Below are 23814 nucleotides of genomic sequence, written 5' to 3'. Positions count from 1 at the left end.
CCCTTCATTAAAAGTATATTTATGCAGTAAATAAATACATCATTTTAGAGTTCATCAATAGGTTTCCCTTTTCCATAACCACTGTGCAGAAAAGTGTTTAAAATTTGCATCTGAGTTCCATGTCAAATGAAAACAGTATGGAAAATGTTACTGTCCAAAGTGTTATACAATATGTTTACATTTATAAAGCTGTCTAATGATGTAATTAATAAAACTAAAATCTCCCCCACCCCACCCCCGAAAAAGTCAGGCAAAAAATGCAATTCTCACAAACCAACAATAAGCATACGGGAAAACCTTCAAACTCACTGGAAGTCAAGAAGTCAACAAATAACAATGAGATTTCATGATCTACCTCTCAAACAGGCACATTTTTCCAAACCCAACATGACACCCTAGCAGTAACAGTACAATCAAGCAGGTTTCTACGACCCTTTACCAGAATGCTGTCAGCAGTTTCTCACAACTAAAGAAAAAGTAAAAAATAGTAACTACATTCATTCAACTCTTCTTCCAACACCAATTTTGCTCCAGTATGCCTCATATCCACGAGAGCTCCATGAATTGGGTGGCTTTATTACAGCATGTTACTCTTCGCACAGAAAGAACCTGAAGCCCAACAGCTCACGGGGGCCTTAAGCGGGTGGCCCCTGCTCTCGGCTGGTCGGTGGGAACGCACCTGGGATCTGCAGGGCCCTCTCTTCTCCGCCATCCAGGCCGCAGAGACTGGGGGGGGGGGGGGGCAGGCAAGCGCTCAAGGGACACGAGAAACCCCGCCTGCAAGACCAGCCTGCGGGTCCTTGCACAGGAGTGAAGATGAACGGGCCGGGTAGGGAGAAGACGGGCTGGAAACAGCACCCTGCCTGCGCACGTCCCTGCCCAGGTCCGACCTGCCCGAGCCCACGTCAGGAGAGAGAAACGAGTGGCTGTGGCCAGAAGGGAGGGGAGTTTAAAAGGAATCTAGGCAAAACGGATAAATGTCTCGACAAACTTTACAAACACCTTTTAAAAAAGCCAGTTTTCCAGTCCCCACAGGTTTTGCGAAGCGCTCATGAAGACCCTTGGAGAAGACGAGACGGGCAGCGGGCACTGTCCACCCCAGGCCGCACCTGCAGCCCCCACCCCGGGGGGGCTCCCCAGGCTCCAGCCCAGCCTGCCAGGCGCACCCTCCTCTCCCCACGCTGTGGCTCGGCCTGCCCACCGCCCTTCCGAACTGCCACTCAAATGTCTGTATTTTTCAAGCTTGGCTGTATAATACAGACACAGGGGGAGGTTATGGACAGAAAGGTAGGCTGGACCAGGGTCTTGCTGCCAGGATAAGAGACAGGATCTGTAAACCAGGGAAGAGGCGGCCAGGAGGGATGCCACTTCAGCTGTTTTCAACTACAGCAATGAACGCTTTGCAGGGTCTGGATTCAATTCTGCCACTTTTTACCTAGCTACTGAGTGGATAATTCAATCTGTGCCTCCCTTTCCATCTGCAGAATGGGTTAGTAACAGTGCTTGAACCTCAAGACTATGATGAAAATTAAAGACTTAATTTAAAACGGTACCTGACACATGGAAAGTGCTCAATAAATGTTCTATTACTCAAGCTTATCACAGCATAACTGATGTGCAATACGGATTGAAGTGGAAAAACCTCAAGCAGAGATCAACTAGGGGTTTATTTCAACTGTCTGAGCAAAGGATTGAGAGTCTTTAGGAGGTTAGTGTCGAAAATGGAAAGGAAGATGCAAGAACAGGCACCGTGAGATAGAAATGGCAGGACTTAAAAACTTATGTAAATATGGAAGATGAGAGACAAGTCGGTTTCAAAACCGACTCAGAGGTTGAGTCTCGGTGACTTGGGAAACAGTGGTGACTGGGAATGTCTGAAAAGGGCACTAGCTGAGTGAGGGTATCTCCTTAAAGGCAGTGTGACTTGATCCAAGACTGACTGCTGCCTCGTACATATCAGCAATGTTCACACTATAACGCACATGACAGTCACACTTCGTTGAAAACAGAAAGGAAAAAAGGGTACGAAAACAATAAAAGGAGAAGGAAATGGGTGTAGCAGAGGAGGAAAAAAAAAACAGACACCGATGAGGGGAGGAAAAGCCCACAGTTCTAGTCCAAGCTCAGAGGTGAACCATGTGACAATGGGGAAAACACGCCATCTGTACTGACGGCCCCTCTGTCCGACACACCCCACCACGTCACACACACAGGGAACTCGCACCATCGATGCGGGGCTTCTTCAAAATATACATGTCACTCTCCTTTCTTTCTCATCTCTGAAGCATCTTCCCAGAGTCTCTGTTTTTGACAGGTCTTAACCCAAGCTGCTCTGGATGCTTGGGCAGAATAAAACGTTGAACACAGTAACCAACCACCAGCCCAGTCACTTCCAGCCTTGACGTCGCATTTGCCTGAGCGTACCTCAGTCAACGCGTACGCCGGTCCCCAAGGCGAGGAGGGCTCGCGTCTCCCAGTCCGACCAGGATTACGAGCATGCCCTGTTCTACTGTGCCTCGCACATACTGTGGGTTTTACTAAGTGAAGGTTCGTGGCAACCCCAGTGAAGGAAGTCTACCAACGTCCTTTTTCCAACAGCATTTGCTCACTTCATGGCTCTGTATCACCTTTTGGTAATTCTTAAAATGTTTCAAACATTTTCATGATTACTGCATTTGCTATGGTCATCTGTCACCGCTGACGTTACTACTGTTACTGGGGGTTCTGTACTTTATTTTTTAAATCAAGGTATGTACTTTTTAAAAAGACATAATGCTACTGCACACTTAACAGATGACAGTATAGTATGAACGCAACTTTTATACACACTGAAAACCCCAAAACATTGTGCGATTCACTTTACTGTGGTGGTCTGGAATCAAGCCCACAATACCTCTGAAGGTGTCTGTGCATATTTCTGTCTACATATGAGGGGTGTCCACCACAATACGGTCCAAAGCATGCTCCCAATCTTCAATACCAGTTTCCTGTCCTTAAAGTCACCCGGCTTTTTCAGAACGCGTAATCTTAACTTCTAAGGTATTTTAAAGACAACATTTTTTGAATCACTGTACAACACTCAGGATAATAACTGGATATATTATCCCAAGTAAGAGTAAAAAAAAATTATTTTAATTACAAGAGTTGATGTTTCCCATTAATTCTATGGGTATATTCATGATTTCTAATTACCGTACTTTTAAAAATGGTCTTTAAAAGCATTATGTACAACATCAGCTCCTGAAAACACGAGGTCATAACCTCAAACATCTGTGTTAAACTTCTCTGCCTCACTTTGAACAGATTCATGACATCAAATGATCTTCATGAGCATCCCAAACTACTGCTGAAAGAGGCTTACGCATCATCCTCAAAGAGACCTCGATTACTCAGAGTGAAGCCATGAGCAGTCTACAGCATGTGCCACAGCAGGAGAGAGAATGTAAAGGACTGTTTAAGGACTCAAATATGTAAGGACTGAAAAATATGTTTGGGAAAATTATTTTACATTCACACATGTACAATACAAAAAATTTTTTCAACTCCAAATATAATCACAATGCTAAAAAACTAGATTTAATTTTAACACATAAAACATTTCTTTTTTTAGTTGAATGACACACCAAAGCAAAAATGTTGATACATGCCAATAACACTTCTTCCCACTCCCCACCTATAAAGATGTTTTTATTTCCCCTTCCTTTTTTAATTAAAAAAAATTTTTAATTGAGGTATACTTGATATTCCCCTGGAGACGGAAATGGCGACCCACTCCCATATTCTTGCCGGGAAAATCCCAAGGACACGGGAACCTGGCGGGCTACAGTTCTAGGGTCACAAAGAGTTGGACACGCCTGAGCGACTAAACAACAAAAGCTACTTGGCACACATTTTATCTAATGATTCCACTCTTTCTTCTTTCAAGTCTTTAGGGAAACCACTCTTAAGGTTTTTTTTAGGTAACTCAACAATCTAATACCTAAAATGAGAGGAAGGAATAGCTATAACACAATTTCAATTAGAAGTTTATGCTAAACAAAATGGGTTTGGGTTTCTTAAAATATAACTGAAGAACATACCTCTTCAGAGGAGCTTAAGACAACAACACATCTCTCATCCTTCCTGCCGGGGCTGCTAGACCCCATTTCCAACTACCTCCTCGGGGCCGTCCTCCAGGGAACTGCCTCCATCAAAGAGCCCCTCTCTCTTCTATGATCATCCACCTCTCCCTTCCAGTTCTGTCGCACATATAAATAGGCTCTATTTCCTCACTGTTAAAATCCTTCCTGGATACTTCATTCTCTCTTTATGATCAATCTATCCTCTAACTTTCAGTCAATGAATATTTACTGAGCCCCTACTATACTCCACACCTAAGCTGTCCAACACGGCAGCCACTAGTCACAGACGGCTACTCAGGGCCTGAAATGCAGCTGGTGGGAACCAAGACGAGCTGTAAATGTATAAAATACAAGATGTCAAGGACTGAGCACGGAATATTAGAATGTAAACTATCTCAATAAATTTTAACTTTAACATCATACTTTTCAGATACATTTGGTAAAATAAAACATTTTACCAAACTTTACACTAATGTTTCTTTTTTCTATTTTTTTAAATGGTGACTCCTAGAAACTTAAATTACATGATGGGCTTACACTCTACTGGACAGCAGTGTTCTAGATAAAGTCCTCAGCATTAAGGACGTAAACGTGAAGACAAAGGGCAAAGTCTCTGTCTTCCTGGAGTCTGCATTTTATTACTGGTGGGGGCAAGGTAGCATTCCTTGGGCAGTAAGTGAACCCCGTAATATCAGAAAAAATCTCATATTCGTGTTCTGAAGAAAACAAGACAAGGAAAAGACAAACTGGATGTGGCAGCGAGCTGTGTCTTCTCTCCACTTCCCATCCCTCAAACCAGAGAAAAGGCAGCCACGTTTCCCCTCAAGTACAAACTCGAGCAGACTGGTAGTGGCTGCGTGGAGCACGTATTAATACTGTTATACACAGACTCCAGGGCCAACCTGGTAGTGGCTGCGTGGAGCACGTATTAATACTGTTATACACAGACTCCAGGGCCAACCTGCACCCCGGTTAGAAAGCACCAAGTTCAGCTAGAACTCGGTTAGAAGGCATGCTCTGTCTGCCCAGGCTGGAGCACACTAGGGTGCCAAGTGCAACCCAGTTCCACAAACTGCACCCCCCGCATCCATCCACTCAAGCTAGAGACCTCAGAGGCCTCACTCTCCCATTTCCACCTCTCATTTCCGCCTGTGCACACACAATCCAATTACATTCTATAACTCTGGCCTCAGGAATGTCTCACAAATTCATACACTTATTGCTTTACTTTTTGTTAAGATCTTATTTCATTAGCAAGTGTTGGGGGGGAGGGGGATTCTACAGTAGTCTGCACCTTCTTGTCACTGCTGTCAAAGTTCACTTCCTTAAAAAAGCTTCCAGATCAACACCTGAGACATCCAGAGCTTCCAGGTGTGTCTACAACATAAAAGTCCACCTGGGCTCCTCTGCTTTACATTCGAGAAAGCGCTCTGACTGAACGGGAGGCGCCTCGTTTCTGTATGAAGTGTGATGTGGTTGCTTTGTGACAGTTACTTGAGACGAGTCCCAACTGTGTTAATTGACTGGTAATATATAGGTTAACGGAGAAGGCAATGGCACCCCACTCCAGTACTCTTGCCTGGAAAATCCCATGGATGGAGGAGCCTGGTAGGCTACAGTCCATAGGGTCGCTAAGAGTCGGACACGACTGAGCGACTTTACTTTCACTTTTCCCTTTCATGCACTGGAGAAAGAAATGGCAACCCACTCCAGTATTCTTGCCTGGAGAATCCTAGGGACGGCGGAGCCTGGTGAGCTGCCGTCTATGGGGTCGCACAGAGTCGGACACGACTGAATCGACTTAGCATAGCATAGCATAGCATTCCATCACCCACCATTCTCTCCATCCCACCCTCCCACTACACATCCTTCCTCTTAGTTGACAGTGTCTGAGCAGAAGTGGACCCTCTGTCTGGAGTACTCCCTTTTCTCCTCTTTCCTGCTCCTTGAGGAAATCTTGAGGGCTTCCCCGGTGACTCGGCTGGTAAAGAATCTGCCTGCACTGCAGGAGAGACCTGGGTTTGATCCCTGGGTTGGGAAGGTCCCCTGGAGAAGGGAATGGCTACCCACTCCAGTATTCTGGCCTGGAGAATTGGGGTCGCAAAGAGTCGGACACGACTGGACGACTTCCACTTGAAATCTTGAACTCAGCCTTCAGACCCCGGTCTTAAGTCACCTGCTCTTAGGAGCCTTGCAGCGAGCCACACCATTTCTGTATTGTGCTGTGAGCACTGCAGGCATGGTCTGTGCGGGAGCATCAGCGGGTCCTTACAATCAGCACCCTTGAGGAAGCACTGGTCTTCTCTGTTCACAGATTCTCATAAATACAACAATGCCAAGGTTTACAGTAGACACTTACTGAGTGAATGAGTGCAGGAAGCTAAGAGAGACCCAGGAAGCCCCTGCCCACAGCCCTCCAAGGTGGACGAGGGGCTCCTCATGAGCTGCCCTCGCACCCTTCCCTGCATCAGAACGATTTCTGCGTGCATCGCCAGACTACGAGAAGGCCAGACTGTCTGTCTCACTCACCTCTTTCATGCCAGCACTCGGTTAAGTATTTTATTCAATGAGTGAGTGGATGACCAAACGTTAACAGACATCAAGTTCCCAACCTCAATTTACAGAGGGGCCACCTGCAACCCAGAGTTGTAATGACTTGTCCAAAAAGGTCAGTCTCCTATCTGACCCCCCAGGATAGGACATTTTCTCCTGACAGAAAGGCCCTGAAGTAGCCGTCTGTTGCTTTCTGGTCACTTGGTCTCTGGACACCCACCACAGTTTGCGGGAACCACAGAAGACAGAGAAATCCACGCTGCTATTATAAAAGCCGAGCAGCAACAGAACTTGGCTGTTCCTCACTCCCTGGTAACTGGGGTTCTGCTAGTGACCCCAGTTTGAACGGTCACTCCTGGAGGCGCAGGGACCATGATGGCACTCCCAGTGGGGAGGGGACAGACTGTGAGGTGCCAGCAGTGGCATCCTAACCAGACCAGACTGTGGTCTGATCAGGCTGTGTCCTCTGCTGACGGCCACTTGGCTCCTACTTATTTTTCCAGCACAGACCCCAGCTTCCCAAACAATTCGGTGATCACACTTACAGCCTTCCATGAAATTCACTGTCTGCCTAGATTAGCCAAGCCTGAGTTTCTGTCTGCATCCAAGAATCCCATCACAGAGAGAGGACACTGAGGAACGATCACCCAAAGTATGGGGCGGGGGGGGGGGGGGGGGGGTGAGAAAAGGAACAATGAAAGAAAAAATCACCTAAGACTAAATCAAGGTCTTGCTGGTGATGTTTACGGTGGCCGCATTTGCCACTGGGACAAGACTGCGACTAGGCTCTGCCCAATGGAACAGCACCAGAAGTGATGTGTGGTACCACCAGCCTGGCCCATAAAACCTCCCATGCAAACTGCCATGCTCTTTCCCAGTGCCATGACTAAATGCCAAAGCCAGGGTGACCTTTGGACACCACATGTAAGCTGAGAAAAATGTCCAGTCTGGTCCCTGAACAGCTGTATAGAGCAGTTACCTCCGGTGTACAGTCACTGGGCAACTGCAGGAACCAGAAATAAACTTCTGAACTAAAATCACTGATTTGTTAGGTATGTTTGTTATACCTGTTACCCTACCATAATGAATACACAAAGTAGTATCTACCCAGAGAGGTTAGCAAATACTTAAAAGAAGAAATGTTATTTCTCAATTTGAAAGCAATGATCAGCAGTATGCCACTTCCTATTAGTAAGGATCTGGACTAATACAAAGCTACCACCCGAATTATGAAATGTGTTTCTGGTTTTGAGAAGATAGAATTTTTCTTGGTGAATAAGTACAAGGCAGAGGGTGAGTGGGAGTCAATTAATGTGAATCTTCAACTCAAATGAAACAACTCCTGTTTTATATGTATTTCCCTCCTTTGTTCAATATTTGTGTTCAGAGAAATTCAGTGTACAAATTTTTTCCAGGATAAACTGTCAATTATATATACTACAAGCATGTAAAACCATTATGAAAACAAAGTTATACAAAGTGCTACCTACTCAATAGCTCACTTGGGGACTTTTAAAAATACACATCACATCTCAACCTCTAAAGATCTGGATTCATTTAGGTATGAAACGGGGACCAGGCATCAATGTTTTTCAAAGATTTTCTCAGGTCATCAGATTAAGGAGCCCCTCCACTAGAACAAGAATTCTGATTAAAATTTCTGTGTTTTAGAACAGTGATAATATAGTACAAAGTACTTTACTACTTGGCATGAAAGCATCATTTCAAAAGTCCCAACGTCAGCTCATCGACTGATGGGAAGGCCTCTACTAAAATCCTTCCTAAAAAATTATCCACAATGTCAGCTCATTGATGGGGTGGGGGTGGGGGGTGCCTCTACTAAAATCCTTCCTAAATCTCTGCATTTTGAGGAACCAAGTCAGCTAAACAGTCACAATGTGAAAGAAAATGATAGGAAAAACAGATTTTTTTTTTTAACAACTCTAGAGTAGAAGAGCATATTTAGACAGAAGGAAAATCCGTAACAGCCCTTAACGGTGAGTATTTCTCAAGAGTGGAAACCTGGGGAAACAGGAGCAACTCTCCTCATCTAATTTATACACACTTTAAGCACGTCATTTTAATCCCCATTTTTAAAATCATCACATACAAGTCACACTTACTAGAACACACCAACAACCAATGCTCTTCTGAAAGCATGAAAGGTTCCCTACTTTAAAACAATACTGACTCAGTCACCTCTGCCTTTGGAGCCACCTGCCTGATCCCACACCTGGACAGTGGCAACCACCCTCTCCACCCCAAAGCTCCACATCTGTCATCTCGGTCAGCTTTCCAAATCGAGCCACACTTCCCAACTCGGAAGCTGAGCCAGTACCTGCCAACACAACGGCTAGTAAGATCTGGAGCAAGGTCAGTCGACTTGTTCTTAGAGCCCGGGTGTGAACATGCCAGGCTTTGTCAAGCACAGCCTCTGCTGCAGTGATCAGCTGTCCTCATAACACAGAACAGCCACAGACGACACAGCCAGAGTGGGCTGCGTTTACAGAACAGGAGGTGATGGGCTAGAGTTGGGGTCTGGAGTCTCCAGAGGCATCCAAAGCTAGCACAAGGAACCCTGGAATTGTCATACACACACCCGCTTATGCGTCTACATATGACAGATTCACACAGTAAAATGCATTTATGTGTTTGTTTATATAATACATGTGTTTGTGTTATTATTTCTTTGATACCCAACTATAAAACAAGGCCCTTAAGGATGGAACCGCTGCTTAATTCACTGACAGATCTTCAGTGAATGGGCACGTAATGGCCCTCAAAAACATCATTGCCAGGCTCAACAATTAATAACTCACCTCATGAGATTCAGGAAGGAGGGGGATACAAAAGAACCAATTTCTCCTACAAGGAGAGGAGAGAGATGATTACACATAAACTGAGGCTCCACAGTCGAACAGCAGGCGCCCCCTGGCCCCCGCCCAGGCCATCACTGGCACTGATAAGGCGGACAAGCGCTAACGACGAGGAGCATCAACAGTATCAACCAGGGGAGCAGCGTGACTCGTATCAAGAGCTCCACGCGGCAGTTCCCAAGGGAGCACGGGGGAGCCCACCCTCCAACAATCCTGGGCGTGCCACTACCCAGCGGGAAGGACAGGCGTGCCGCCAACACTGCCCTGGGGGAAACATACGGAGTCTAGCCCGGCCCTACCAACTCTCAGTGTGATCTGGCCTTCCTCAAGGCCCAGCCGCCCTTCCCATAAAGCGGGGATGACACAGCATTGGAACACCATGAGGGTCATGTCAGCTAACACATGTGAACACACTTTGTAAACTCTAAAACAACACCCAATTTCAAAGGTGAAGATTTAAAAGCCTTCATGCTATGAATTCTCAAATCCGAGGATACTAGTATTTTAATAGCTAGAAAAGAATACCAATTTCCCCATTAACTATCGACTCTTTGTGACCCTATGGACCGTAGCCCTGCCAGGCTCCTCTGTCCACCGCATTCTCTAGGCACAAACACTGGAGTGCGTCACCATACCGTCCTCCAAGGGATCTTCACCATCCAGGGATCGAACCAGGTCTCTTACGGCTCCCGCACTGGCACTGGCACTGGCGGTGGATTCTTTACCACTAGCACCACCTGGGAAGCCCATACTGAATAGAAACCTAATCTCAATTAAAATGCCTTTTAAAAGTCCTCAAGGATCTGAATAGGCTATTTTGAGTTTCTGAAAAACGCAACTTGTCATCTTTGTTTCCTGAGCTGCACTCACTACACTATTTAATACTAATGCATTTATTTAGTTCAACATGTTTTAGAAAAAAGTTTATTATGATTATGTCTTCAGAGATATTACAGTTCTTAGGAAATGGTTAAGTAAGTGCAATATAATCCATTTTATGCAAAAACGAGTGAACTGAGAGGCCTAGTGCTCAGGAAAACTTTTTCAAAGCTTTAGTTATAAAATGTTCTTCCACAGTAATTATCAAGAAATATGGATGATATGTACAAGCACTAGCAAGGATTTTCCTGCACAATACTGCGTTCTTTTCTTAATGCCAAAGACATTTGTGGTAGCAAAGCCTACTCACTGTTTTCAACGCAAGGGAGTCCTTAGCCCCAAAGGAACGATATTAAGAGTGTTAACATTGACGAGAGCAGGGTGTCAAGTTCCCACCCTCTCACTGGGTCTATGAGGAAATGGACAGTGATTAGAAATAACCCCTCTTTTACACAGAACTCCCTGGGCTTTCCTATGGACAACTATCACTCCTCTACTCCAAGTGGGAAAAAATACTAAGTTGTCCTGGATACAAGAATAGGCTTGCAAGATTGTATGCAGGACTGCGGTTGGCACTATAAACCAGAATATGCCACAGACACATGGGTTCGTTTAAAACAAGTCAAACAAAGCTGAAGTAAAGCACACCCTTGGAGAGACCATTCCTGAGGGCCTTTCTGGCAAAAACGGCGCCTCCCCCAACCATCCACATGTTTAGATGTTTGCGGGGTTATCTTTAGCCATTAGAATATAAGCTCCACGTTAGCAAGGACTCTGTCTTATCCACTAGTAAATACTCACCAACAAGAGGAAACGCTTGGCACAGTAAATGCTCACTGTTTTCTCAAACTACCTGACATCTAACAGAATATCCCTTAGCTACTAACTGACCATACACAGTCCCATCGTTTCTCGTACGTTGTATAAATTTAATAGAATTGCTTTGGTTTCCCTGTATTTATTTTCACTCTGACCTTCACTAAGTGAAAGTGAGGCTGACAGGTTCTAACTTTGTTAACATACTGCAGTTTCCTTATGAGAAACTTCACTGCAGATGGTGATTGCAGCCATGAAATTAAAAGACACTTGCTCCTTGGAAGGAAGGTTATGACCAACCTAGCCAGCATATTCAAAAGCAGAGACATTACTTTGCCGACAAAGGTCCGTCTAGTCAAGGCTATGGTTTTTCCAGTGGTCATGTCTGGATGTGAGAGTTGGACGGTGAAGAAAGCTGAGTGTCGCAGAATTGATGCTTTTGAATTGTGGTGTTGGAGAAGACTCTTGAGAGTCCCTTGGACTGCAAGGAGATCCAACCAGTCCATCCTAAAGGAGATCAGTCCTGAATATTCCTTGGAAGGACTGATGTTGAAGCTGAAACTCCAATACTTTGGCCACCTCATGCGAAGAGCTGACTCACTGGAAAAGACCCTGATGCTGGGAAGGATTGGAGGCAGGAGGAGAAGGGGACGACAGAGGATGAGATGGCTGGATGGCATCACCGACTCGAGGGACATGTGTTTGGGTGGACTCCGGGAGTTGGTGATGGACAGGGAGGCCTGGCGTGCTGCGATTCACAGGGTCGCAGAGTCGGACACGACTGAGCAACTGAACTGAACTATGAGAAACTTCACATATTAAATAGCAAGTACATTCAAGTAAAATATTAGAGGCAGCATAGAGTAGTGCCTAACAGCACAGATCCCTGTGCCTCGATGCCCAGTTCGAATCCCAGCCGCACCACTCACTAGCTATGTCCTCTGGTACCGGTCTCAACTTCCTGTGCCCTGCTTTGCTCATTAGCAAGACAGAAATGATTACCACGGTATCAGCTCCCAGTTCTCAGCCCTTCCACTCTTCCTCCAAGTATTTTCAGAGCAGCACGCACCCAGGAAAGCCTTGCTGTCCACTGTCAGCTCCTCCCTGCAGCTAACTGCTCACGCTCTCTCCCCCTCTCATGGGAAAGCAAAGCCAACAGCTATCAATTCACTATTCATTTCTGGACTTTCTGCAATCTGGAATTTCTACTTAGAGGTTCTACTTCTTTATCCAGAAACAAACTAATTTATCATCCCCACCCACCCCCCGCTCAAAAAAAGAACACCCTGCCTAACCTGCCATTTCCACTAACAATACTCTCCCATCATCCAGGCTTGCCTTCATGTTCTCACACTCTTCTTCATCCTACACCTTCATGACTAATCATCCTCTAAGTTCTGCCTAGGATTCCTACTAGGATTCATAAGGATCTCTGTTCTTTCCCCTCATAACCATTCACAGACAGGAAGCTCCACGAGAAGAGCAGCAGACTCCTGTAACTTTCACAGGCCTCTCCATTTCAACACCTAATACAGGGGGTTCTGTACCTAGCAGGGTCAGTAATGTTTAATAAACTAATGCAAGCGCGGCGTATGGTAACAACCTCCTAAAGAGGCTTCCAGAAGCCCAGAATCCAAACTTTTCAAATCTTTCATAAAATGCCTCGTATATACAACTTGTCTGCTTAGACACACTCATTGACATATTTGAGTAACCACTAGTTATAAAGGACTACAGGCTGGACTGGGGAGGGAAGAAAGAACTGGGGCACAATTCCAAAACTTGAGTTCTCTCCAGTTTTTCAAAAATGTTACAAGCATGTGCAAGAAACAGCCATGTAAACACTTATAGTAAAAGGTGAACGGACATTAATTCTGATTAGTAGGTAGTTCTTAATTAAAATAAGCAAAGGAAACAAGCTGAGGGAAGAACAGAGGTAAGAACCTAAGAACATAAAAGTGTTATGTTGGGAAACAATACGGGGTGAGGGAGGCAGTTACAGGTTTAACTGTGTCCCTTCAAAATTCACATTCAAGTCTAGCCCCCAAGCACCACAGAATACAACTTTGTTTGGAACTGATCTTATTTGAAAATAGGGTCACTACAGATGTAATTAGTTAAGGATAAGGTCATGCTGGTGGGCCCTAATCCAGTATGGCCGCTGTCCTCTTAACAGGAGGAAATGTGGACAGAGACAGGCACTCAGGGAGAACACCACATGAAGATGCAGACGGAGATGAGGGTGGTGCAGCAGAGGCCAAGCACGTGGGAGACTGCCAGCAAACACCAGAAGCAAGACGCACACCAATCAGACTGTGAAACATCCAGACTCACAGAGAGCACTGAGCACCTCACACAGGGGAGTACTTATCTTCTCAGCAGTGAGGAATAATCAGACTAGACACTCTGCTGGTCTCATGTAGAAAGCCTTAATACAGCTAAAAGGATCAAATTATTTCCAAGAAATATAACTGTCCCAGAAAAAGGTCACAAAAATTTATAGGAATGTAAATCTACCCCTCACTGCTGCTGCTGCTAAGTCGCTTCAGTCGTGTCCGACTCTGTGCGACCCCATAGACGGCAGCCCACCAGGCTCCGCCGTCCCTGGGATTTTCCAGGCAAGAATACTGGAGTGGGTTGCCATTTCCTTCTCCAGTTCATGAAAGGGAAAAGTGAAAGTGAAGTTGCTCAGTCGTGTCCGACTCTCAGCGACCCCATGGACTGTAGCCTACCAGGCTCCTCCATCCATGGGATTTTCCAGGCAAGAGTACTGGAGTGGGGTGCCATTGCCTTCTCCACTCACTTAATACAGTAAAAATTCATAAATGTCTAGCACACAATCAGAATTACCAAGCATACAAAGATGTATTGGAAAACATAACCTATAATGAGAAAAAAGCAATCAATGGAAATTGATCCAGAATTGACACAGCTGTTAAAATTAGCAGGTAAGGACATTAAAACAGGTATTATAATAACTATATTCCACATATTCGTATAGCCAAAGTAGAAAATTGTGGGAAATATTTTTTTAAAGACACAAACAGAACTTGTACAAATAAAAGTACACAGTTTAAGATTAAAAACACATTACACATTGCAGGAAAAAAAAGAATAGTGAACCTGAAGATAGCAATAACAAGAATTTCAGAATTTCAATGGACCATTCAAACACCTGAAACTGGCTGTCAACACAGGGAAGAAAAAAAAACAGATTTTTAAAAAGAAATTAAAATCTAAAATTAACAGACATTCACTTAGTTCTGGGACAACCACAAATTTTGTAATATACATGAATGAGAGTTCCTGACAGGAACAGAAGCAATTTTAAAAAGTCAGAAATTTTCTAAATTTGATAAAAACTACAAATTCATAGATACAGAGGGTTCAATAAGCCGCAAGCACAAGAAGCGTAACAAGAAAAACATTTTCAGATATACAAAGACGAGAAAAGATGTCACTGACAGGCCTGCCCGAGAGGAAATAGTAAGGGAGCGCTGAGGGTGAAGGAGAGTGAGACCAGGCCGGGACAGGACCCGGACCTGCCAAACGACGGAGGGCGTCAGGGAGGGCAACATGGGCACATGTGCAGGGGTGTTTCTCATTAGTGACCTCTCATTACAAGATTGTTAACTGTTGAAACAAAATAACGTAGTGTGGGGTTCCTAACATATATATAAACTCTATGAAAGGCGGTAAAAAGACCAGTAAAAGATAAACGAAAGGACACTAAGTTGTTATGGTCAATATGCTAAATATGATGTGAAACGGCAGGATTATCTGAAAGTAGACCACATCATGCAAAACGCTGGGCTGGAGGAAGCACAATCTGGAATCAAGATGGCCAGAGAAGTATCAATAACCTCAGATATGCAGATGACACCACCCTTATGGCAGAAAGTGAAGAAGAACTAAAGAGCCTCTTGATGAAAGTGAAAGAGGAGAGTGAAAAAGCTGGCTTAAAAGTCAACATTCAAAAAACTAAGATCATGGCATCTAGTCCCATCACTTCATGGCAAATAGATGAGGAAACAGTGGCTGAATTTACTTTTTTGGGCTCCAAAATCACTGCAGATGGTGACTGCAGCCATGAAAATAAAAGACACTAGCTCCTTGGAAGAAAACTTATGACAAACCTAGACAGTGTATTAAAAAGCAGAGACATTACCTTCCTCTCAAAGGTCCATTTAGTCAGAACTATGGTTTTTCTAGTAGTCATGTATGGATGTGAGAGTTGGACTGTGAAGAAAGCTGAGCACTGAAGAATTGATGCTTTTGAACTGTGGTGTTGGAGAAGACTCTTGAGAGTCCCTTGGACTACAAGGAGATCCAACCAGTCCATCCTAAAGGAGATCAGTCCCGGGTGTTCATTGGAAGGACTGATGCTGAAGCTGCAATACTTTGGCCACCTGATGTGAAGAACTGACTCACTGGAAAAGACCCTGATTGATGCTGGGAAAGATTGAAGGCAGGTGGAGAAAAGGACGACAGAGGATGACATGGTTGGATGGCATCACCGACTCCACGGACATGAATACTGGGAGTTGGTGATGGACAGGGAGGCCTGGCGTGCTGCAGTCCATGGGGTCGCAGAGAGTCAGACACGACTGAAGTGACTGACTAAGACTGTTACCAGATAAAAAGCAATCACTGAATTTAAAAAAAAGGGGGGGGTTAAAGTGAATAAGCCATCAAAGGAGAAAAAAAAATCAAATAAAATACATTCACTTAATCCAAAGACAGGAAAAGAGGAGGGAGCAGAACAAGTAACGGAGAAGATACACAGAAAGTAAAGAGCAGCCTGACTTAAACTGGAACATATCAACAATCATATTAAATGCAAATGGTCTAAATATCCCAACTGAGAGGCAGAGATTTTCAGACTCGGGGTAAGAAGGAGAACAAAATTCAACTATGCTGCCTATGAAAAACACATTTCAAATAGACATTAATACATTAAAAGTAAAAGGCTAAAAAAAAAAAAGTAAAAGGCTAAAAAAAGATATGTCATGCTAACACTAATCAAAACTAAGATGAAACAGCGATATTAATATGAAACAAAGTATTCTGTAACCAACGGAATGTATGACTAGGAATGAAAGTCACTTTATAATGTTAAAGACGTCAAATCATCAAGAGGATATATTCATTCTGAATATGCATGCACCTATCAAAAGAGTTTTAAAATACATAGAGCAGAAACACTGTAAGAATAAATAGACACAATTATATTAGAAAATTTCATAATCTTCTCTTAATAATTGATAGTATAAGAAGACAGAAAATCAATGAGAATACAGAAAGAACACTATCCATGAACTTGACCTAACAAACACTTAGACAATACTCTACCAAAAAACAGTTGGACATACACTGTTTTCTAGCAACACAGCACATTTACCAGGACAAATCATAATATGGATCATAAAACAATCTCAACAAATTAAAGGGGATCAAGTCATACAAAATATGTTTCTGACGGTAATGAAATTTGAAAGCAACAACAGATGCATGGAAAGTCCCCAAATACTTAGAAACTATATGACATACTAATAAGCACTTATGGCTCAAAGAAGAAGTCAAAGAACAAATGTATTTTGAACTAAAAGAAAATGGAATACACTGTATCAAAATTTAGGTGATACAGTTAAGGGAATAAACAAAAAACACAGTGCTGTTATATAGCAAATAATGTCTGGCAGTACCTTTGCTATGTGAATTAAACATATAAATGGAAATAGAAAATATAATTTGAACTAAAAATAGTATATTTTTAAAAAGAAGCTCTGAAATCAATGACTTGTTTTCTATCTTAATAAACCAGAAAAAAAGCAAACAAAACCCTAAGTTAACAGAATAAAGAAAATGAGAAGCGTCCAGAGAAGAAATCAACAAAACAGAAAACAAGAACACAGAGCAAGTCCATGAAACCCCAGCGTCTCTTCCGTGAATGTGAGACGCAAAACATCTGAGCAGAACTGTAGCGCACTGAATCCATCCATCTGGAAGAACAGGACAAGGTATTCACAACCAAGCTGGCTTTATTTCAGAATGCAGTGTCAGTTTAATATTCAGAAATCAATGTTATTCACCAAATTAACTTTAAAAAAAGGACAATCATACAGTAATTTCAAAATCCAACTATTTTTGATTAAAAAAAGAAAAAGCTTTCAGCAAACTAGAAATGCATCTTCCTCAATCTGATAAAGGACATTGACAAAAATTCCACAGCTAACATCATACTTAGTGGTGATTCAATGTTTCTCTCTTTAAAAGAAGAAGACAAGAATGTCCTTTTTCACCACCTCTATTCAGCACTGTGTTCTATAGGGACTCTACATTCCATGGAGGTCCCAGCCAGTACAGTAAGGCAACAAGAAATAAAAGGTAACCAAATTAGAAAAGAAGAAGTGAAGGATCATCCAGGTAGAAAATCTGATGGAATACACCGAACAGCTATTAGACTCACAGAGAGATTTAAGCGAGGTTGCGGAATACAAGCTCAATATACAAAAATCAGATGGATTTTATATACTAGCAACTATAATCATAAACTGAAGCTTAAAAACTATTTATCATAGTATAAATAAATACTTTTATAGATCTGGCAAAAGCTGTGCAAGACTTATACGTTGAAAATTAGAAATATCAGAGAAATTAAAGAAAAATCTAAATAGATTTCTATCAGTTTCCTATTTGCAGAAACTGACAAAATGATTTGACAATTCACATGGAAATGCAAAGGACCTAGAGTAGACATCACAATTTTGGAAAAGAAGAAATTGCAGGACTAATACTACCACTACCAGATCTCAATACTTAATTATAAGGCTACAGTAATAAAGGCAATATGGTATTGGCATCAAAACAGACAAATGGATTAACAGAACAGCAAGTCCATAAACAGACCCACACGCACATGGAAGACTGATTTTCAACAAAGATACAAAAGTAATTCAGTGGAGAAAGGATAGTCCTTTCTTCAAATGGCCCCTTTGCAGAAAAAGTGATCTATACCTTGCAGCACCATTTACGAACATTAACTCCAAATGGATCACAGAAATGTAACACCCAAAATTATAAAATCTGGAGGGGGGAAGAAAATATGGGAAACTTTCACATCTTTGGACAGTTTGTAAGTTTGCCAAAAGCATGATCCACAGAAGAACAAATCAATGAATTAGATGTCATAAAAATTAAAAATATCTGTTCAAAGACACTTAAAAACAATGAAAAAATAAGCCATGAATTAGGATAAATTATTTGCCAATCATGTATCTGCTAAAGGACTTGAATCCAAAATAGATAAAATTCTCAAAACTCAGTAATAAGGAGAAGAACCGGGGAAAAGTAGGACCAAGGATTTGAACACTTTACCAAAGATGACATACTGCGCGCAAACAAGGCTTCCCTAAGACCATGTGAAATACCATTTTCATCAAGAATCTTTTCCTAGTTCCAATCGAAAAAGGATCACTTCCTCTCTGAATTTCCACCTCTCCTGCAGCACGGATATTTCACTATTTTCCGTAACTCTATCACACAGTTACATAAAGACATACGTCAACTACCTCCATTGAACTACAAACTCCGTGAGTGGAGGAGCCTAGGTCCCTCTGACTATGGGGATGAATAAAGTATTTCTGTTCATTTTTATTGAGATATAATTGATATATAGCACTGTGTACATTTGTTTTAGAATACATCTTCAGTAGATATGCCTGAGAAAAATGATCAGATATTAAGGTTTAATTTTTGTTTACATTCTTTGCAAGGTTGTAAGACTGTCCAATTAGCATATCTATCTGATTTAACCAGACCCTTAAATAAAAGATATAACAATTAAAGGGGTACACTTCTCAGATAATTTGATACAGACATCTAAAGTTCATGGATTATTTTTGATACCGTCCTGTGTTTCAGCGCTTTAGGGTCAAGAGGGAAGGAGGAAAGAAAGTTTAAAACCCTTATGCTTTAACCAATGGACAACACAAGCTGAAGAGCACGAGCTGTCACAAAACCAAGGGAAGAAAAGCCAAAGAAAATTAGAGCCTGAACACAGTAAAACAGCAGTTCTGATTTTAAGGGAATGACACCAGCTGGCTTAGACGCTCAGGCACTGAAACATCTAAGACACCAAAGCTTTAATCACTATGACCACCTACACTGGATAACAATAATACCAAAGGTTACTTTTATTCAACTGCTATCTGTTCTTCACACGAAAATGTTCTTCCTTCCTATTACTATCCAGCTATTTGAATTAAGTCATATTTAAAAGCAGTTCCATGGGCTTTCTCAAAAGCCTTTCCCAGACTACTCAACCTGTTTCCCATGTCCCAATCATCAAAAAGCCTGGGATTTTTTTTTCCTGTACTCTTTCAGATAAATACTTATGGTACTTTCTGTATGACAATCTTATGTTTTCACCTAAGTCTGCATGAGTTTACTCTTCACCTCTTAGGTTCTTTGAACAAATCACTGAAATTTTAATTTCCTACAGACTCACTCACCAAACTACTCAATAAAGACTTAATGTAAAGCAAAGATACTAATAGTACAAGCCCAAACAAAGATACTAATAGTACAAGCAATAGTTGAAACATCTGACTTAAACCAGAGAGACAGTAGTAACAAGAGGGGATGAGTAACAACCTGATCTTCCAAATGAACCAAAGAACACGAACAGGGGGCTTCGAGTTATGCTCCTGACTGCTAGACTACATGAGCAATATCAGATCAATTCTGTCCCAAAACCTGCACCAATTTATTAAACACAAACATGTACCTTTATAAAAGGTCAATCATGAGAAACATCAAATGTGCTACTTTTTGCAATGGTATTATTTCTTATCTGAAAAGAAATCAATTTTACTGAACAGTTTTAGAAAACCTGTGCACAGTGCTGCTCCCTGGGTTGTATTTTGACAAAGCTTAAGTATTTTCCTTTTTGTAATAAAGTATTTAATTAGATAAACATTTTAAACAATTTACTTATATAATTTAATACACATATTTTGGTTACAGGTATTTAACAAAGCAATCAAATCCTTATTTCCACTTCTGTTCTAAAATCCGCCTGCCCGCAGTGAGTGGGAACTGCTGCAGATCATTAAACACTCATTTATCAAAGTCTCTCACCAGGCAACACAATGCAGCAGAATAGCACATAGAAACCATCCTGAACCCCAGCAACAGCGGCTAATTAGCATAGCCTACCACTAAACCGACTCCATATGATTGGGACTGTTAGTCGGAATGCTAGCCAATCAAACTAGGCTATGCAAATAGCCTATTTTAGTTGCCAGGGCAGAGCTACTTCCCAACGTCCAATAGGAAAACAAGCAATAAACAAGAAATGAAATTGAGCTTTGTCACATTTTCAAGTTGCTGTTAACACTTTCAGGGTTAGAGCAAAATTAGCAACTGTAAAGGATTAGAATCATATTCTATTTTTCACTCCAAATGAAGTCCAATGGTAATACACACAGAATACAGTAGTGTATGTGTTGTAATTTTAACTTTTTACTATACAGTTATGAGTTTTTCTATCAGAAGCTGCCATCAACATTTTAACTTTTCCCCCCACCTACTCAAAGGTAGGCATTATGTAAATCTCTATCCATACATTCAAGTATATTCTCATATTAGAGAAATCTTGTAAAGCATTTTTGTTCTATCACAAAAACCTAAACAAACGGTAGGAGTAACAGAACACGTGGCTGGAAGCCTGAAACAAGCTTTATCAGACTGAAGAGAAATCACAGTACGGTTTTGGTTACAATATACGCAAATATGTAATTTCAAAATAATTTTAAAATTACAAAACCCCAAGTTATTATTAACCTATAGGGCTCAGAATATACAAATTGGGACCAAGAAAATAATACTCATATTTTGGAACCAAGATCAAGATATAAGCACAATATAAACACATTCTATTCAAATGTAAAATTTCTAATAATGAGTAAAACATTAAAAAAAACTGTCAGTACGACCAACAGCTACAAATACAGTCTTAAATACAGTAACTGTTAGTATACTCTGTTTACTAACAGCTACAAATAGTCTTAAAGAGCATCGGTGTTCTGACAATTCTTAGTGGTTAAGAGAATGCCTTTAATCTCACATATTCAGAGAACTGCTTTGAAACATGTCAAGGAGACATTTCCCATTTGTGCCTTATGATTGTGCCTTTATAAAAGGTAAAGTTTTATTTTAAAATAGATCAACTTGTCCCACCTATCCTAGCAATTATCTCCTAAATGGAGTACAGATTCATCCCACACCAAGAAGTCAGAGATTCTCAAATATATTTTCCCACAGAATGTCTGTAAATGTCTCCAGGAAGACTTCTAGCATTTGTCAAATATATTGAATTAACACAAAGAACAGATTTCAAGCATCAGATTCAAAGTAAACAGCATGTTGCTCCTATCTCCACCACTGCAAGTTATCTTCCCCCTTAAGAAAACTGAAACCGCTTTTCCAGCATCTCCAAAGCAACCACCACCCATGCTTCTCTCCTAATTTCTTCCCATGTTCTACTTAGCAGTTCTGGATGAAAGTCATTTTAAAAAGTCCAATAAAACCACAAACTAAAGTCAGCTTCTTAGGGGCAGGAACTTTAAAGCTGGAAGAAACCTTAAAGACCGTCTAACACTAACCGTTTATTCCAAAAACAAACTATACTTTTAGAAAAACTAGTGCATAAGATCTGTAGATGAAAATCAAAGTCCTCCCAAACACTCTAACAATATCTGTAAATAATATCAGTCAAGTACTAGTAAGTCTCATGGTTTGCTACCTGTATGAAAATACATAAAAATACAAATGTTCAAAAAAGGTTAGCTCAGAATCACTCTCAATGCCATCATATGACAAAAGCATCTACACTAACCAAAGTTTCCTTAAGAAAAAGTTGAAAATTCACTCCAACTGAAAGACTCAATCTTACTCCCCTTCAGATATCATCTGGGTTGGTGCTTAATACTTGGAACCCTTTACAAGCCTCCTTTAATGTGTATGTATGTGTTTAATACTTGGAACCTTTTACAAGCCTCCTTTAATTCCTAAGGGCAAGGGCAAAAGAGAGAAGCAAGAGAGAAAGATTTTTAAGTCAATTTCATTCACACTCCTGCCCATAAATCTTTAATATCCTGGTCATTTCTCCCAGGTTCAAGCTTCTTACTTGCATCACACAGATAAACTGATCCTAATCTAGCCCGTCCTCCAATCTACAGCAGTTAAAGAAACAAAAAACATTTTCCATGTAAACAAAGACGGTTCTCAGTCCACCTCTTATTAAACATTCTCCATATGACAAAATTTTCCACCCTTAAAGAAGAAAAACCATTAAAACCTTGGCACTTTCATTTTCATTTGGGACCTGGAGACACAAGGAAACATCATCTGCCTGGTGACAGATGCTCTGGGATAAAACATCCTGAATTTAAATGCTGTTCAGTTTATCATCAGTTCTTTTAAAAGTTACTTAAATTGTGGAGTTCAAGAAAATATCAATGACTACTACTTTTGGAATCAGAAATTAAACATTGAAAATGTTTAAAAATAAGTTAAATCACTAAATTAGAATCTTCGTTATATAAAATATGTATTTTAGAATTTCTAGTAAAGAAAATACTAAGTTTTCTAAGTATAGAATCAACCATTTACTTTTTAAAATATAGTATTCCAGTTATATTGCAAGAAGAAACATATTTGGAAAATATAACTGGTAACTTCTCAAATCTGCAATTAATGATGCTCAAGATACATAAACAGCCTCTAGCCTCTCCATGTGTAACAGGCCATTATTACGACAAGTAGTAAGTCATCCAAGATTATCTAAATGATAAACCCCACCGTACCAACAATTTTATTAGGGAGAAATACAATGTAGCTTTATAGTTTTGAAAACTGGAAAGCATTTTCCTTTTTAAATCTGAAGCCATCTAATCTGGAAAAATATTCGAAACTTTTGAGCAACTACTTTAGTCCAGTCTGTGATGCCTCACCCAGTATAAAAGTGAGGCATCGTCACACTGCCTTGCAGGACATCCTTTACAGAGATGACGTCCAGTGACATCTGTCCTCTCCAACCTGAGAGCAATTCTGATGCCTTTCCCACCCTCTTCATCCTCATAAATCTGCCTATAAAAACTGAAGGTAAACTGTTACTTAAATCTGGATTATGGGCAGAAAGTTTTAAACCTTTGACTATTCTCTACCTTTGTGGATCAACTAATTCACATATGGGAAATGGTTCCATCTTCATCCTCCTTCCCCTCCCAAAACAAAAAAGGCACTCAAAACATTACAAATACTCATGTTGTATATTAAATACACTTTTACTCCCTCATCAGGTATTGTGGAAATATTAAAAGCTGACTGATCAAGCCTTTAGCTAAATGTTATCATAATTAATGCACACTGCCAAAATAATAACAAAAGACGATTTTTGCAAATTAACTTTGGGGTTAAAAACTTTCCTTGGATTGTGCGTGCATCAAGACAATAAAATATAAGTAACAGGTTCATCTTTCTTAACCATCCTCACCTATACAAAC

General features: G+C 41.3%; 1 protein-coding gene and 1 long non-coding RNA gene across 49 annotated transcripts in view; both read right to left on the bottom strand.

The window, feature by feature from the left end:
- The window catches only part of DYRK1A (dual specificity tyrosine phosphorylation regulated kinase 1A), a 214750-nt gene that overhangs the window by 56970 nt on the left and 133966 nt on the right, over positions 1-23814 (bottom strand). Inside the window, exon 1 of one of the 48 annotated variants that reach the window (XM_081573172.1) lies at positions 20387-20457. The exons of the other annotated variants lie outside the window; for them this stretch is intronic. The gene's annotated coding sequence lies outside the window, so the exon portion shown is untranslated. Of the gene's footprint in view, positions 1-20386; positions 20458-23814 lie in introns of those variants that run through there. 48 annotated transcript variants of the gene reach the window in all.
- On the bottom strand, positions 4597-8619 carry LOC145539322 (uncharacterized). Its single transcript, XR_014077714.1, has 2 exons — positions 5083-8619; positions 4597-5023 (listed from the first exon to the last, which is right to left on the bottom strand). It is a non-coding gene; the product is annotated as an uncharacterized LOC145539322 (long non-coding RNA).

Source organism: Giraffa tippelskirchi, chromosome 2 (genome assembly GCF_054371585.1).
Source record: "Giraffa tippelskirchi isolate mGirTip1 chromosome 2, T2T-mGirTip1v1.2.pri, whole genome shotgun sequence".
Lineage (NCBI taxonomy): Eukaryota > Metazoa > Chordata > Mammalia > Artiodactyla > Giraffidae > Giraffa > Giraffa tippelskirchi.
The sequence above is the reverse complement of the archived record's forward strand: the minus strand, read 5'-3'. Positions and strand labels throughout refer to the sequence as shown.